Raw genomic sequence first — 17,589 nt, 5'->3', positions numbered from 1 at the left:
TCCCAAGTAGCTGGGACTACAGGCGCCCGCCACTTCGCCCGGCTAGTTTTTTTTTTTTTTGTATTTTTTAGTAGAGACGGGGTTTCACCGTGTTAGCCAGGATGGTCTCGATCTCCTGACCTCGTGATCCGCCCGTCTCTCGGCCTCCCAAAGTGCTGGGATTACAGGCTTGAGCCACCGCGCCCGGCCCAGCCCTCAGATTAATCTCAATACCCTTTTCACTGTATTACTTCAATGGATAAGGAACTACAGTGTTTTTAACCACTTCTTAAATGAAGTCTAAACTTCTTGGTCCTGCAAGATCCTTTTGTCTGGATTCATTCAATGCCATTCTCCACCAATCTAAATCCAAAACAGTGAGTTTATATTTTCATTATATTCAAGATGTTATATATTCAGTGCACTGAGTCAGCTCACCTAATCAGTAAATCTCAAACACATTCTAAATGTTCTGAATATTTAAAATCCTTAATACTCTTGTGGAACAACTTGAAATGCTAATACACTTAATTCTACCATATAAATCAGGCATAATTTTACTAGAAAGTATATGATATGCATTTATTATTAAAAACCAAAACTACAAGAAAGTATGACTACAAAAAAGTTATGAATTTAAATAAGTGTGAGTGTAAGTATAAAGTGTTCAGTTCATTTGAAAATATAAATTATTCACGTTAACAGCTTCTAGTCAAACAGTAGTAGTTCTGTTTAAGATTTCAATAGAAATTAGAGAAGAAAATTAAAATTTGAAATATCCTACCCATTCTTTTCCTACAAGATAATTAAGGAGTAGCTTTATTTTTATTAACAGCATTTCAATGTTCAATGAAAGGAAAGTTTGAAAAACCCTGCAATAAAGCCTTTCCTGTGAGAAGTCAATGTGGCAGACATATGATTCATAGGTGTTCATTTCTGGCCTCATCTTATAGCTCTAACCAATAATCCAACGGCAATAGGTATTTTTTTTCACAGCCCAGTTTCAAATGTTCTCCTTTGAGAGGTTTATCATAACCTTTGACCCAAATTCTGACCCCCCAACTCCCAATATCTATAGATTCCCAAGCTGGGAAGTTCTCCAAAGACATTCTCAATATCAAAACACTTAAAGGAAAATATTTGTCAAGGACTTGGAGAACTCAAACCCTGAATTCAGTAATTCCACTTCTGGTATGTACATAAAGGAAATAAAACGAGCAAGACTGTTCACTGCAGTGTGATTATTCTAGTGAAAGATTGTAAACAACCTAAAAGTTCCAGTATGAGGGCCTGGTTAAAGGAAACGTTCACAATACATTGAGAAAACAGAACACTAACATGAAAAATCTGAATGCTGGGAACAAAAACCCAACCTACATTATTCTCTATACTTTCGAAAAGTATTTCATGACTTAAGAAATCAAAATATAGCTGGGCACAGTGGCTCATGCCTGTAATCCCAGCACTTTGGGAGGCCAAGACAGGCAGATCACATGAGGTCCAGGAGTTCAAGACCAGCCTGGCCAACATGGCAGAACTCCATCTCCACTAAAAATACAAAAATTAGCCAGGCATGGTGGCAGGCGTTTGCAATTCCAGCTACTCAGGAGGTTGAGGCAGGAGAATCACTTGAACCCAGAAGGTGGAGTTTGCAATGAGCTGAGATGGCCCATGCCCCATTGTACTCCAGCCTGGGTGACAGAGCAAGACTCCATCTCAAAAAAAAAAAAAAAGAAAAAGAAAAGAAAAGAAAAAAAGATATCAGCATATAAAATTTGTATATGGAAATATTTTATCTTCTAAATTTTCTATGCTAAGCAATATACTAATTATACAATAAACTTTCAAAAAGTAGAGCTGAAAGCATATTTTTACTATGATAAAGGTCATCAACCTACCTAAAACACAATTTCTGTACTTTTCGCTAGTATTTTCTCAACTCAGTATGCTGTTATTTCATCAGAAGTTCTGATTTTTAAGGGCTTTATGAAGGAGAAAAATTATCTCATATCTAAAAGTTGAATGATTTTTTTGGGGGGGGGTTAAAAAAAAAAGACAAATCTTTCCAGAAGATGAAATAAAGGGCTCATTCTCTCAGTAGTAAAAAATTTAATTGCAAAAACTTGCCTTCATTCAATTCATATCCATTACTGAATTTAATAACCACTGTAATGTATCTATTTTGCGGACACTTATGAGGGCTTTCAAATTTCAAATTAGGAATTAGCACATATAGAATGCGCTTTTCTTCCCAAATCATATTAACAACTGAAAGCCAGAAATTCAATTTGAATCATCAATGATGGGCACACGGTGGTCATTCAAATGCTATGGAAAGAATGAACAGGTCAGAAAGCAAAGAGTTTATGTAAAGAAATAAAATGGTGGACATGGTAGAATACTAAAATTATAAAGAAACATATTTTTCAAATAAATAAACCAGAACCACAGCATACAGAGAATACGTAAGGACAGAATCAGAGATGATGTCAAAACCTAAAAGAAGCCATAAAATAGACAAATTATAGGTCACTAGCAAAGTGGAAAACTCTGAAGCCTAACCTGCAGACAAAGAAGTCAATAAGAAACAAGCTGATTCACACTATCTACCCACAAACAGGAGGCTTCAAACAGATCACCCAGGTACTATTCCTCCTTAAGGTAGTGAGGAGTTGGGCTCAAAATCAGAAGGTTCATTGAAAGTCTACAAAACAGTCATCACATGCCCAGATTTCCTCCTCCACTCTTCACAACCAGACAACCATCCTTCAGTAATCCCTTAAAATGGATGCTCCAATGCAGGTGAGAGGTGAGGGTGGGGGTGAGGTGCCTTATTGAAAACAGAATTACATGAGCACAACAGTAAAAACCCAAGCTCCTTTTCTAAAATGACTTCTCAAAACATGGCAGCCAGATACACATTCTCCTGGCAAGAGACTGGAGACTCTCAGGGAAACTGACTAGCCCAAGAGAAACAAACCTATGAGTATATAAGCCCTCCACCCCCCCCCACCACATACACAAAAAAAGGCCTACTCTCTCCATCCTTCAAGAAGCCACACTTTTAGAGCTTCCAATTTAGTTTTTGGCCCTTCATTCTTAAATATGAATGGACAGCCACAAGACTACCAGATATCTGGGGAAAGTCTCAAAATTGGTAGCAAAAGACAAAAATGGTAACAAAATTTTTAAAACTATCATTAATATCACCAAAGAGTACAGCATCTATGAAACACCACATAATACACTATAAAATAAGAATGAGAGGCTGGACGCACTTTGGGAGGCCAAGGAGGGTGGATCACTTGAGGTCAGGAGTTCAAGACCAGCCAGGTCAACATGGTGAAACCCCCTCTCTACTAAAAATACAAGAACTAGCCAGATGTGTTGGTGGGTACCTGTAACCCCAGCTACTCAGGAGGCTGAGGCAGGAGATCACTTGAACTGGGGAGGCAGAGGTTGCAGTGAGCCGAGATCACGCCACTGCACTCCAGCCTGGGGGACAAAATGAGACTCCATCTCAAAAAAAAAAAAAATTATAATGAGATCTATGAAATTTAAAATATGGATGGAAGTTAAAATTCAACAGAAGGCTTAGAAGATAATACTGAGGAAATCTCTCAAAAAAACAGAACAAAAAAGACTAAGGGATGGAAAATAGGGGGCAGGGGAGAGAAAATTAGAACCTAAGAGTTCCAATATTCAAAAAACACCAATTCCAAAAGAAGAACACAAAGTTGATAAGGATAAGACTATCAAAGAAACAAAGCATCAAAATTTTGACTCTGTTCAATGAGAGTCACTACGGACAAAATTAACAGGAAGGAGGACAGACTTAGAGAAGATATTTTCCAAGTGTGATATCAACAGACTATTCAAATCTAATCTCCACAAGGAACTTCTGCAAATCAAAAAGGAAACGCAAAGTAAAAACAAACAACGAAACAACTAATTATCAAAAATAACAATCAAAATGGATCCAAGAGATGCTCAAATTCAATAGTAATCAGAAAATGTAAACTGAAACAAAAAGATACTATTTCCCCTGCCCCTCCAACTTAAGGGATCCTCCCATGTCAGTCTTAGTAACTGAGATTACAGGCACACACCATGGTGCCCAGCTGAGATTCCACTTTTATACCCATCAGACTGACAAAAAATAGAAAGCAGCGGGACACAGTAGCTCATGCTTAGAATCCCAGCACTTTGGGAAGCCAAGGCGGGCAAATCGCCTGAGGTCAGGAGTTCAAGACCAGCCTGGCAAACTGGTGAAACCCCATCTCTACTAAAAATACAAAAATTAGCCAGGCAAGATAGCGGGCCCCTGTAATCCCAGCTACTCGTGAGGCTGAGTCAGGAGAATGGCTTAAGCCCAGGAGAAGGCTGTGGTGAGCCAAGATCACACCATACCATCCCACCTGGGCGACTGAGCAAGACTCTGTATCCAAAAAAAAAAAAAAGAAAGAAAGATAAAACCAAGTAACGGCAAAGATGTGGGCAAAAAAGAACTCTCAGGCACTAAGAAAAAGACCTTTGCAAGTCTATATCACAATACCTAAACACACAAACCTCGACTACATATTTCACAATGTTTTGTGTCCGGAACTGGTGGGTTCTTGGTCTCACTGACTTCAAAAATGAAGCCGCAGACCCTCGCAGTGAGTGTTAAAGTTCTTAAAGATGGTATCTCCGGAGTTTGTTCCTTCAGACGTTCAGATATGTCTGGAGCTTCTTCCTTCTGGTGGGTTCTTGGTCTCCCTGTCACGAGTGAAGCTGCAGACCTTCGTGGTAACTGTTACAGCTCTCAAAGCCAGTGCGCGTCTGGAGTTGTTGGTTCTTCCCGGTGGGTTCGTGGTCTCGCTAGCTTCAGGAGTGAAGCCGCAGACCTTCACAGTGAGCGTTACAGCTCATAACGGCAGCGTGGACCCAAATAGTAAGCAGCAGTAAAACTTACCACAAAAAACGAAAGAACAAAACTTCCACAAAATGGAAGGTGACCCAAGGGGGTTGCCACTGCCTGCCTCCGGCAGCCTGCTTTTATTCCCTTATCTGGCCCCACCCACTTCCTCTTGATTGATCCACTTTACAGAGAGCTGATTGGTCCGTTTTGACAGAGTGCTGATTGGTACGTTTACAATCCTTGAGCTAGACACAGAGTCACAGAGCGCTAGTTAGCTAGATACAGAGTACCAATTGGTACGTTTACAAACCTTGAGCTAGACACAGAGTGCTGATTGGTGCATTTATAATCCTTGAGCTAGACACAGCGTCACAGAGCACTAGTCCTCCAAGTCTCCACTAGGTTAGCTAGATACAGCGTACCAATTGGTGTATTCACGAACCCTGAGCTAGAACCCTGTGCCGATTGCTGCACATACGATCCTCCGGCTAGATATAAAAGTTCTCCAAGTCCCCGTCCAGTTCAGGAGCCCAGGTGGCTTCACCCAGGGGATCCTGCATCAGGGCTGCAGGCGGAGCTGCCCGCCAGTCCCCAGCCACGCCTGCACTCTTCAGCCCTTGGGCTGTCGATGGGACCCGGCGCCACGGAGCAGGGGACGGCACACGTCCGGGAGGCTCAGCCCGCGCGGGAGCCCACCGCAGTGGGAGGAGCTCAGACACGGGGGGGACTGCAGTTCCCGAGCCCTGCGTCGCCAGGAAACAGCCAAACCTGGTGAGAATTTGAGTGCAGCGCCAGCAGGCCGGCACTGCTGGGGGACCCGGCACAACCACTGCAGCTGCTGGCCCGGGTGCTAAGCCCCTCACTGCCCTGGGCCGGCGATGCCGGCCGGCCGCTCCGTGTGCGGGGCCCGCCGAGCCCGCGCCCGCCGGAACTCACACTGGCCCGCCAGCGCAGTGCGCAGGACCGGTTCCCGCCCACGCAGCCCCGGTTCCCGCCGGTGCCTCTCCCTCCACACCTATCCCCAAGCAGAGGGAGGAGGCTCCGGCCTCAGCCAGCCCAGAGAGGGGCTCCCACGGTGCCGCGGCAGGCTGAAGGGCCCCTCAAGCACCGCCAGAGTGGACGCTGAGGCGGAGGAGGCGCTGAGAGTGAGGGTTGTTAGCACTTTGTCACCTATCAGTTTCATATACAATCAAGGAATCTACCAACCACAATGTCATAGGAAGAGGTAACAGAAGTAAGGCTCAGAAGTTTAAGAGAAAAATTTAAAGGACCTGTATGACCTCATGTGTGACAAGAACTGAGAAGCATAATTCATTCTAAAATTGTTTTTACCTAACGTCCAAAATAATAATGAAAACTTCCCAGAACTAAAGGACAAGAACTCCCAGCTTATAAAGGTCCATGTAATGCCCTTAAACAAAAAAAGGACCCATACCTAGACATATCATCACGGAATTTCAAGGGTTAAAAATATCCTAAAAACTTGTAGAGATTGGGGGTCAGTAAGGGAAGATCACATACAAATGAAGAATCAGATTGGCTTTGGATTTCAACAGTAACCCTGGAAGAAAGAAAACAACAGAACTACGACTTGCAAACTTGAAGTAAAAGTTACCTTCAGCTCAGAATTTTATACCCAAATTATTGATCAAATGCGAAGTCAGAATAAAAATTTTTTTCAGTCATGTAAGATGTCAGAAAAGTTTTTGTTTTCCATGTATCCTTTCTCAGAAAGCTACTAAAAAACGTACTCCAAGGAAGTAAGTAAACCAAAAAAGAAAATACAGGAAACAGTAAACGGGAACCAGTACTAGAGAGGGCAAATAATTTTAAGGATGATGAAAAGAGAAGTCCCAGGAAAACAACTATGAAATAGGACTAGAAAGTAACTAGTCCTAATTGCATTAAGAGGTTCTAGGTTAGCTGTCTCACAAAATGAAGCAAACAACAACAAAAAATACTAACTTCTAGAAAAACAAAAATTTATCAAGAGAAGAAATGATATCATAGTACTCTACATGGGTCAGCTGTGAACATTTATATAGTTATAATATTGTAAACACTAAATATTGGTTTAATAAACACCTGTAACTATATTTGGAGGATGGTAGAGTCAGTGTGTGCATGTGACAGGTGAGGTGAATATATATGTGAAACACTAAGGATCATCTTACTTAGAAGAAAGCCAATAATATCTATAATTGCTGTATCATGAAATAGCAGTAAAAGCAAGTCACTGTATTTGTAAATATGAAAGCAAACATAAGAAACAGGAGAAAGAAAATGGTAGCTTCTCAAGTGCAGAGGCTGAGACAAGGAACAGCTGCTTTTTCAGGTATTCTAATTTTAAATTTTTATTTTTTTAATGTTGACAAAACAAGGAACTTGAACAATCTCACGATGGTTATATTTTCAGTATTATTTCATGGTGTTAAACAAACTACATCTAGTTTGTTTTGCCAAAGAGACTGAACGGCTAAAACCAATCTTTAACGAATCAATGTGAACACAGTACAAACAGCCCTACTTGAATCCCAACTCCACTACTTTGTGAAGTAAGGCAAGTTACCCAATCACCTTGCACACGTAATCACCACCTCAAAATAGTTTTGCAAGAACAATTAAGTGAAAGCAACTGATGCAGAACCTGACCCATCAACAGATAGTATTTTCGGCAGGTCTTTCTGTTCCTTAGCTGCAAACGCCTATTCTGACCCCAAGCTGCCTCGCTGCTCACAGACTACATAGGGACTCATGGACAACTCAGCACATATCCCTCCTCACACTAGAAAATCAATCATGATGAGTAAGCAGACTTATCTTTGTATATGAAGGGCAGCATTACTGTTGTTATATGAAGGAGATTATCCCCATTATCCACATTCTGGATTACTGCCTGCTTTCAAGAACTGTCCCAATTAGTCTACAGCACTTGGACAGAACCATTTTTTCATGTTCTGTTTTGTAGATTTGTAACATCTTAAAACAAAAGAAAGAAACGTACATTCCCATAGTCTTCATCCCTACTCTTCCAATGTACAACCTCAAAATTTTCTAATGCTGGCCCTATCTGGTCTCCAGTTGGCCTGAGGCCATCTCCTGCTTACCACAGCAAAAGAGAGAAATCAGCCCAAATCAGCTAATTAACTATTCACCACTTCCAATGTTTTCTTCCGTATTATGGCTAAATTCATAACACCATGCAAAGTACAAAGATACCTTAAAACAAAACAAGGCGTTATCTTTTATCACTAGGTCAGTCATCTTTACTTGCAAGACCAATCAAACGTCTTAATTGATTTTATACACAGTATTCATACATCTAAAAACAATCTGGCAGACTTAAAAGCACAGACTTCATAAATCATTAAAACTCTATTTTATCATTAATTCAACAAACACTGCTAAAACACTGAAGATGAAAACAATAGGATATAATCCTATTCTCAAATGTAAAGGGAAAAGGACCATCGAGAGCAACAGAGAATAAAGAAAATAATCCAGGAAACAACTGACAGCAATTCCAGATTACGTATAAAATAATTTTTAACATAGTTGAGACTAAAGAAAATTATAAAAATTGAACACAGCTCTGAGCCTCCTGACAGTCAAAAGTATGGAGAAACAGGATGGCTTACAAAACAATCTAATAAAACCAGTCATCTGTTTAAAAAAAAAAAAAAAAAAAGCTTAATACTGGGGTCTTAGGAAGAATTTGTCTCCAAGGTCTGTATTTTATAGGAACCAATAAATAAATTAGAAATTTCTTCATTAGATATAAATGAAGAAAATGTTTTTCATGGCCCCTTTTGGTATGTATCAGTTCTAGATAAGATGTATATTAAATCATAGTTCTGTGAAGAAACTTCTATGAGAACCACTTTATAAAGTAACATAATGCAGCTGGGCGCAGTGGCTCATGCCTGTAATCCTAGCACTTCAGAAGGCCGAGGAGGGCGGACCGCGTGAGCTCAGGCGTTCGAGACCAGCCTGGGCAAGACGGTGAAACCCCATCTATACTAAAATACAAAAAATTAGCCGGGTGTGGCCGTATGCGCCTGTAGTCCCAGCAGTCTCAGGCAGGAGAACTGCTTGAACCAAGGAGGCGGAGATTGCAGGGAGCCTGCAGGGAGCCCAGATCGCATCACTGCACTCCAGCCTGGGCAACAGAGCAAGTCCCCCACACCCCCCCCCAAAAATAATAAAATAAAAAATAACATAATGCAAGAACAGTGATTTCAGGTGATACCTTTCCCATTTAGTTTATTCTAGGTTTTTATAAATGTATGTTTTGTTGCCCTACAGGACTGTAAATTCCTCAAGGCTTATGTTGTCTGCTTCCATTTCAACTGCCTTTACTATTTAGTAGAGTGCTTTACAGTTGCTACTCAACTATAACTGATAAAATGTTATGCAGTCAATATTTGTAATATTAGCTTTCCCCGCTACACTATAAATTCCATGAGAACAGTGACAGTGAGTTTTGATCGCGACTATATCCCTCCAAATCTAGAAGATCGCTCTATAAGTATTCGCTGATTGAACGGATTAAATAAAGAAAACACAACGAAAAAGTATGAAAGGAGAGAAATAATTTAAATGGCAGTAACTTTGGGTTCTAAGGTTGTTCTCAATAAGAGCTAGAAGACCTCAGGTAAGTTACTTAACATTTGATTGTCAATGCTTTCATCTGTAAAATAGAAAAATTAACAGATATTTCAGATTTAAATGTTTTTAATATATATATAAAGCATTTAACACAATACCTGAAAAAGAACTCAATAAATGTTAATTCCTTTACTTTCTCTTACATCTCATCTATCCATAAAACAGTGCCTTCCAGGAATATATTATTTCAGTAAAAATACAACAGTACTCATTCTTACTTTCCTTTGAAAAATTAAATTTTCATCTCTTTAATCTTTAAAAAGGAGGGAAAAATAACTTGTGGACTGCTTTCAAAATATTACAAATGCAAAAGCTAGTTAAGAAAAAAACAGTGTCGAGAATGAGCCTTGTTGGTGGCACCCGCCTGTAGTTCCAGGTAATGGGGGGGATGCCTTGAGGCCAGGAGTTCCAGATCAGCCAGGGAAACAAAGCTAGACTCCATCTCTTAAGAAAAAAAAAACAGGAGGGGGGAAATCACCTTATCTACTAATAGAGATTTTTAAGCAACCGTTTATTTAAGAAAAAACGGTGAAATTCAAGTTAATATTACTTGACAGTACCCGTTTCAGAAAAAAAAAAATACTCTGCATTGCTGGGTGTGGTTGCCCGAGACTAGTCCCAGCTACTTGGGAGGCCAAGGCAGGAGGCCAGTTTGAGCTCAGGAGTTGGGAGTACAGCCTGGGCAACATAGCGAGACCCCATCTCTTTAAAACACAAAAATTCGGCAATCGTTTGTTCCGAGTTGAAACCTTAAAAACGAAATATTTTGAACGCTTTCACTTAAAAGTGGAACACGACCCAATCCCAAAAACATTACTTCATGACGACTCCCTTGACTCCAGTCATCCTTCAGTTTTATCCTCCAGTTGTGAGCTTAATCTGATACCTAGCTGTTTCCCTCGCATCGCCACTTTAACACGCGGTGTGCAGACCAAGTTCTGTCATTCCTGTAATTACCACACCCCCAATCAGCCGCTACAGGCCCCTGTTGTTATGACATCTGTAAACTGCAGCCGGTCGTCTCCACCTCCCCGCGCCCCCGCCCCGCTTCCCCTACCTCCCTCCGGGCCGCCAGCTCCGACCCGGGCTGTAACTTGTGAATTCCCAAGACGGTCCCTTCTTGCCAGGGTTAGAAATTTTACACGCCACCCCTGCTCCTTCCTGCCTCTGTCAGAGCGCTCTGCACGGCCCACCCCCGCCTCCCGCCCGCCGCCCAGCCGCGGCGCAGGCTCCGCGCTCGCCTCCTCTCCGCCCGCTGCCTCGGCACTCCGCAGTCCCCGGCGCCGCTTACAGCCCTGCCGCCGCGCCACGCCGCCCCGCCCCGCCTCGACCGGCGTTCCCGATGGCGATCACACCAGGGCTCCCCACCCCCACCCTCTCCTCCGCCGGCCGCGCGGCCGTTAGGACAGCAGGGCCCGTGACGCACGGACGCGGGCCGAGCGTCCGGGCCCAGGCACCGCGGCTCGAGGCCCGGCCGGCGCCCGCCCTCGCCCCAGGGCCTCTCCCGAGTCCCTCCCGGACTGCCCGGATCTGCCGGCGGGAGGGGGAGGGGCCGGGGCCGCAAAGCCCCCGCACTCACCAGGCTCAAGGCAACCGATCCCGGTGCCACCGCTGAAGTGAGCCCTCGCTCGCCCGCCCGCCGTGCCGCTCCCCGCGCACAACCTCGAAGAGCTGGCCCGCGCCTCGGCGGTGCTCAGCAGGCCTCGCTCTCCGCCGCCGCGCACCTAGCAGCAAGACTCAGCTCTGCCGGCGTTCGCAGTGCGCCTGCGTGCGGGGGCCGGCCCGAGCGCCTACGCGCGCCCCTCCGGCGCTTGCCGCAGAGGCTGCCGGGAGACGTAGTCTTGTAACGCTCTCTCGCCGCACGTTCCTAGCGATTCTCGCCCAGCCTGCGAAGAGTCGGGGATCGGGGAGAGGAGAGGGTCTCGCTAAGAAGGAGGTTTGCAGACCATAACAAAGGTTGGAGAAAGTTATATGGGCAAACCTGTCTTTGCTAAGCTCTTCCAGGGCGGATCGATGTTCACCTCTGTATAGCTTCTAACAAAGTAGGTAACTAATACGCGTTGATGGAATGAATGATGGAATGATTGAAGACTGAGGGAGTATTACAAAATTAGTAGGTCAGCGCCTCGTGTCTAAAGGGCTCACATGCAGCATGAATGCAAGAAGCTTCTGGACATTCCTTTTTTAGTTATGTCCCATCCCCTTTGCTTGATAATGTATGAGTAGTATCAAAAATAATTAAGTGCCGGGTGCAGTGGCTCACACCTGTAATCCCAGCACCTTGGGAGGCCTAGGCCGGTGGAATACTTGAGGCCAGGAGTTTGAGACTAGCCTGGGCAACATGGCGAAACCCCGTCTCTACTAAAAATACAAAAATTAGCCGGGGGTGGTGACGGGCGCCTGAAGTCCCAGCTACTGGGGAGGCTGAGGTGGGAGAATCACCTGAGCCCGGGGTTGACGATGAGGCTGCAGTGAGCCGAGATCGCACCACTACACTCCAGCCTGGGCAACCGGAGTGAGACCCTGCCTCAAAAAAAAAAAAAAATAATAATAATAATAATAATTAAGAAACTACATGAAACACAAATACTCGTTTTACTCTCAAGTGCTCTCAAACGAAAACTTGGAGCAAATGATTGTTAATGTTAAATTTGATGGAATTCTTTGGGGGAGCAAATGGAGTAGTGGCTTCAAAAGAAAAACTGAAGCCAGCCTAGCAGGGGTCACAGAATAGTAGATAGATTTAAAACATATGCCAAGAAGCAAGGTAAAAGAGATGAGGTAGATTAGTACATTTATAAATGTCCCAGGGAAGAGGAGAAGACAGAGGACCACTCTACCTGAATCCTAGGTTATGCAATGTTCATTTGTCCTGGACTTCACTCTGCTGCATCAGCATTCTCCCGCGATGTGTTTACTAAGATCAGAGTTGAGTTTGAGCAATGTGGCTGGGGAAAGGGAAGGTGTGTTCACCAGGAGAGACTTAAGGGCAAGTTTGCCTGACCCCAGCTAGACTGAAGACAGGTCACCTTATTCCAATAAGGAGGTAAGATTGATTATTCAGAGCTGGTCTTCAGTCTTCGGGAAAGCTAATTTATTTCCAGTTCACCCTTAATCCTAGCTAGTCCTTGATGGTCCCATCCAAAAGTCTGGGCTATTTACTCGGGCCTCTTCTCTTTGATGGGCCTTCTAAGGCCCATGAGACAACCATAGGCTCTGCTCACTTTTTCAGCCACTGCTTTCAGAGTCAGCAATCACCTTAGCTTTGGAAAAATGATGACAAATATCAGGCTCACCTCTGGTGGCTTCCTTTTTCTTCCAGATCTTGCACTCACAAATTCTCACTTCCTTGGTAGCTCTTCAGTACATTAACGTTTTTATATTTTGTCCAGTTGTTCTCTGTAGTGGAAAGGTTGATTGAAAACAACAGTAGGCCATTGCTGGAAGTTGAAGTCCTATGTATGTTACTTTTACAAAAGTGTTATCTTACTGTACATGATGTTTTATAAGCTAATGTCTCTCTGACAATATCATTTTATATTTTGAGAAATTTGAAATTATAGAACAGTATTTTTTGTTATCACAAACAATGCTGCTATGAACATTCTTGTACATCTCTACTGTGTATAGGGAAACTGCTAGATCCTAGGACATTGCATCTTTAACCTTACTGTATATATTAGATAGAAATCTAAGATGGCCCCTATAATCTCTGGTCCCTGGTGTTGCCTATATAATCTCCACCCCTTGAGTGTAGGTGGGACCTTTGACTTACTTCTAGCCAACAGAATATGGCAAAGATGATAGGATGTCATTTCCATGATTCCTTTTCATTATATAAGACTGTCTTTCCAAACTGGAGCTAGAGATTTGCTGCTGGCCTTGAAGAAGCAAGCTGTCATGTTGTGAACTGCCTATGGAGAAGACCACATGCCAGGGAACTGCAGATGGCTTCTAGAACTTGAGTGCAGCCTCCAGCTGACAACCAGTAAGAAGCCAGGGCCCTCAGTCATACAACTACAAGGAAATGAATTCTGCCAACACCCTGAGAGAGGTCAGCCTCCAGATGAGAAGACAGCCTGACTTACACCTTGATAGCAGTTTTGTGAGATCCCGAGCAAAGGAAACAGCTAAACTGTGCCTGGACTCCTGGTCCACAGAAACTGTGAGATAATAAATGTGTCTTCACATACTATATTTATGGTAATTTATTATACAATAGAAAACTAATACACTAGACATTGCTGGATTATTTCATAAAGTAATTGTACCCATTTGTACTCTATAAACGGTATATAAGATACTCTTCACTTGCTAACAGTTAGAAATGTCTGGCTTTTTACATTTTTGCCAATCTAACATATAAATTACTTGAACATAAAAACATGAAAAATAGATATTTACTTAGAATTGTATATTCTGTTGTATTTCTTTTCTGTTGCATAAATGCAATTAAATAAAATAGCAGGCTGGGAACAGTGGCTCATGCCTGTAATCCCAGCACTTTTGGAGGCTGAGGCAGGAGGATCACTTGAACCCAGGAGTTCCAGACCAGCCTGGGCAACATAACAAGACCCCGTCTCAACACACAAAAAAATTAGTCAGCCATGGTAAGTCGCACCTGTAGTTCCAGCTATTCAGGAGGCTGAGGTGGGAGGATCACTTGACACCAGGAGTTTGAGCACACCACTGCACTTCAGTGTGGTGACAGAACAAGACGTTGTCTCTTTAAAAAAAAAAAAAAAAAGCAACTAGTAGTAATAAATAGAGGGACTAACTAAGCAAATAATATCTGTGAGAAAAATACAACAAATTCATAAGATTTCTTTCTTTCCTCTAGTATACCAATTTAGCTCTATTGCATATTTGAATTTTGTAGGCTATATTATATTCTTGAGAAAAATAAGTGTAAGAATTTTTTAAAGAATGTATACAATAGAACTAATGAAACAATTATTACCTATGGCCTCTTCGAGGATTATCAGACAGTTTCGGAGAACCAGCAGGTTTATTTCTGTTTTATCATAAACGTTCTCTCCATTCTCATCTTCAATGTATTTCCAAATTGAAACAGCCCATGCTGTTTTGTTCCACACTTAAAGATATTTTATGGCAAGCCAACATTTTAACATCTTTTCCGTGGCCAGCTTCAGTGATAGCCACCTTATAGGCACGTGTTTAAGCAATCTATCTCCTTCCATTTCTATAAAGTCAAAAATTTTATTAAGTGCTTCTGTACATTTTGAGGAAATTGAAATGACCAAAAACTTTCATTATCAAAGCCTCCATATCTCAGGTAAGCAAATCACAGCTCTCTTTTAGCATTGTTTAGCAGATGAGATCCTTTCATTTTATTTGGTAAGAAGTTACCAAGTTATTTTGACTGAATAGAATTCGTCAAAATTATCATTTACATCAAAAGCAGATAAATGAGCCAAGTCTAGTTTGTATTTGGCCAAGATATGATACTCTTCGTTTTATGTTTCTGTGATTTTGTGAAAATCTTAATAGACATCAAGATGACAATTTGAAACTCCAGTTTTCAAGTCAAGTCACCTAAGAGCTAGAGGGAACATATTTTTTTTTTCTTTTTTTTTTTTTTTTTGAGACGGAGTCTTGCTCTGTCACTGAGGCTGGAGTGCAGTGGCATGATCTCAGCTTACTGCAGCCTCCACCTCCCAGATTCAAGTGATTCTCCTGACTCAGCCTCCCGAGTAGCTGGGACTACAGGTGTGCACCACCACAACTGGCTGATTTTTTTCGTATTTTTAGTAGGAACAGGGTTTTGCTATGTTGGCCAGGCTGGTCTGAAACTCCTGGCCTCAAGTGATAGACTCATTCGCCTTGGCCTCCCAAAGTGCTGGGATTACAGGCATGAGCCACCGCACCCGGCCCTCTTTTCTTTCTTATTATGTTGGACAGGAACTCTGATTGCTGATGAGTAGTAACAGGAAGCATTTATCGTCTCATTATTTCATGGGGAATCATTCTAATGTTTAATCATGAAATACTTGTTTTGGTAGCTATCCTTTAATGAATTGTCTATCAGGTGATTTTTTCTATATATTGAAATGAGCACAACCTTTAACATATTTATATGGTGAGTTACACTGATTTTTGAAAGTTAAATTATCCTTGCATTTCTGAGGTAAAGCCAAGTTGACTATGATTTACTTATTTACACAGAGCCAAATTATAATTGCTAATATTTTATTTAGAATTTGTACATCTACTTACATAATTTAATTCATCTATAATTTTTTTATCTTATACTGTTTTCTATTTTTTGGTGTCAAGGTTATACTTGCCCTAAAAAAATTGTCGGGGAGTGTTCCCTCTATTTCTATTCTCTAGAAGATTTTATTTAAGATTAGAATAATCTGTTCTTTGAATATGTTGTAGAATTCACTAATAAAGTCAAAATCATCTTAGCCTGCTGTATTTACCTGTTTGCTTGGTAGGTAAATTTTTAAATACCAATTCAATTTATTTAATAGATATTAGAAAATTCAGGATTTCTAGTTCTTCAATCAATTTCGGTAAATTATATTTTTCTAAGAAAGTCTATATTTTGTCCAAATTTTGAATTTATTAGCACAAAACTGTTTCTAGTTACTACTTTTAGATCTCTAGTGTGTCTTGGTTACATTCTTCCATTATTAACAATCTTTATTTGTACCTTTTCTTATATTTTCTTGATCAGTCTTACCAAAGGTTTGTCTGTGTCTTTAATCTTTACCAAAAAACAGCTATTCATTTTATTGTTCTCTGCACTGGATATTGTTTCTATTTCACTATTTTCTGTTTATATTTTCTTTCTTCAAGTTTGTTCTGATTTTCTTTTCTTACCTTAAGTTAGATGTCTGCCTAGCTCATTATTCCTTTATTTTTCTTAATATAACCTTTAAGCTTAGAAAGAATTTAAGCACTATTTTAGCTTTATGTCACAAGCTGTGGTAGTATTATTTTCATTATCATTCAGTTCTAAATATTTTCTATTTTGTTATGTTTTCATGACCCACGGGATATTATTTTGAAGATTATATCTAATTTCCAAACAGATTTATTTTAAGCTATTTTTAAAATTGAATTATATGTTAATTGCATAATGGATGATGGCCAGACAATATAGACCCACTGAGAATGTCTTTAAAACTGTTGAATTTAGTTATTTCTTGTCTAGGGTCTTTGGCAAAAAGTAAATAAATAAAAAGAAAATTGTTAAATTTGGAATATGGTCAATATACATAACTGCTCAGTGTATTTAAGAGTATTCAGCGTATTTAATGTATTCTCTCATTGTGTGAGGATTTCTATACATATAAATTAAATAAAAACTGTGTAACTCAATTCTATATTCTAATTTTTTTTTTACTGGGTCATCTACAAGTTACTGAGAGAGCTGTTAAATCATTATGATAGTGGATTTGTCCACTTTGCCTATAATTCTGTCAGGTTTTGCTTTAAATAGTTTGAGTCTATGCTATTAAATGCATATGGGCTTAGTTTTATGTCTATTTCTGATGAATTAAACCTTTTGTTATTATCAGGTAGCTATTTTTATCCTTAATAATCCTTTTCAACTTAACATCTATTTTGCCTGATTTTATTTTATTTTATTTTATTTTTTGGAAACAGGACCTCAATTTGTTGCCCAGGCTGAAGTGGTGTGATTTCGGCTCACTGCAGCCTCCACCTCTTGGGCTCAAGTATTCCTCCTGCCTCAGCCTCCCAAGTGGCTGGGACTACAGGCACGTGTCACCATGCCTGGCTAATTTTTGTATTTTTTGTAGAGAGCAGGACTCACTATATTGCCCAGGCTGGTCTTGAACTCCTGGGCTCAAGTGATCCGCCCTCCTTGGCCTCCCAAAGTGCTAGGATTACAGGCGTGAGCCACTGCACCCCAGCCTATTTTGTCCAATTTTAATATAGCTGTACCAGCTTTCTTTTGGTTAGTGTTTGCTAATTACATTTTTTCCATTTTTTAATTTTTGATCTTGCTGTAGTTTAATGATTTTTGTTGTCTCCTACAAACAATATGT

General features: G+C 41.1%; 2 protein-coding genes across 2 annotated transcripts in view; one reads left to right on the top strand and one right to left on the bottom strand.

Moving 5' to 3' along the window:
• Nucleotides 1-11,309, bottom strand: part of LOC105470281 (karyopherin subunit alpha 1) — a 90,204-nt gene extending 78,895 nt beyond the window's left edge. Inside the window, exon 1 of the mRNA XM_011722098.3 lies at nt 11,127-11,309. The gene's annotated coding sequence lies outside the window, so the exon portion shown is untranslated. The remainder of the gene's footprint in view (nt 1-11,126) is intronic.
• Nucleotides 11,291-17,589, top strand: part of LOC105470283 (deltex E3 ubiquitin ligase 3L) — a 57,104-nt gene continuing 50,805 nt past the window's right edge. Inside the window, exon 1 of the mRNA XM_011722107.3 lies at nt 11,291-11,589. The gene's annotated coding sequence lies outside the window, so the exon portion shown is untranslated. The remainder of the gene's footprint in view (nt 11,590-17,589) is intronic.

This window comes from Macaca nemestrina, chromosome 2 (assembly GCF_043159975.1).
Source record: "Macaca nemestrina isolate mMacNem1 chromosome 2, mMacNem.hap1, whole genome shotgun sequence".
NCBI lineage: Eukaryota > Metazoa > Chordata > Mammalia > Primates > Cercopithecidae > Macaca > Macaca nemestrina.
Note: the sequence above shows the minus strand (reverse complement) of the source record. Positions and strands in the feature narration are given on the sequence as shown.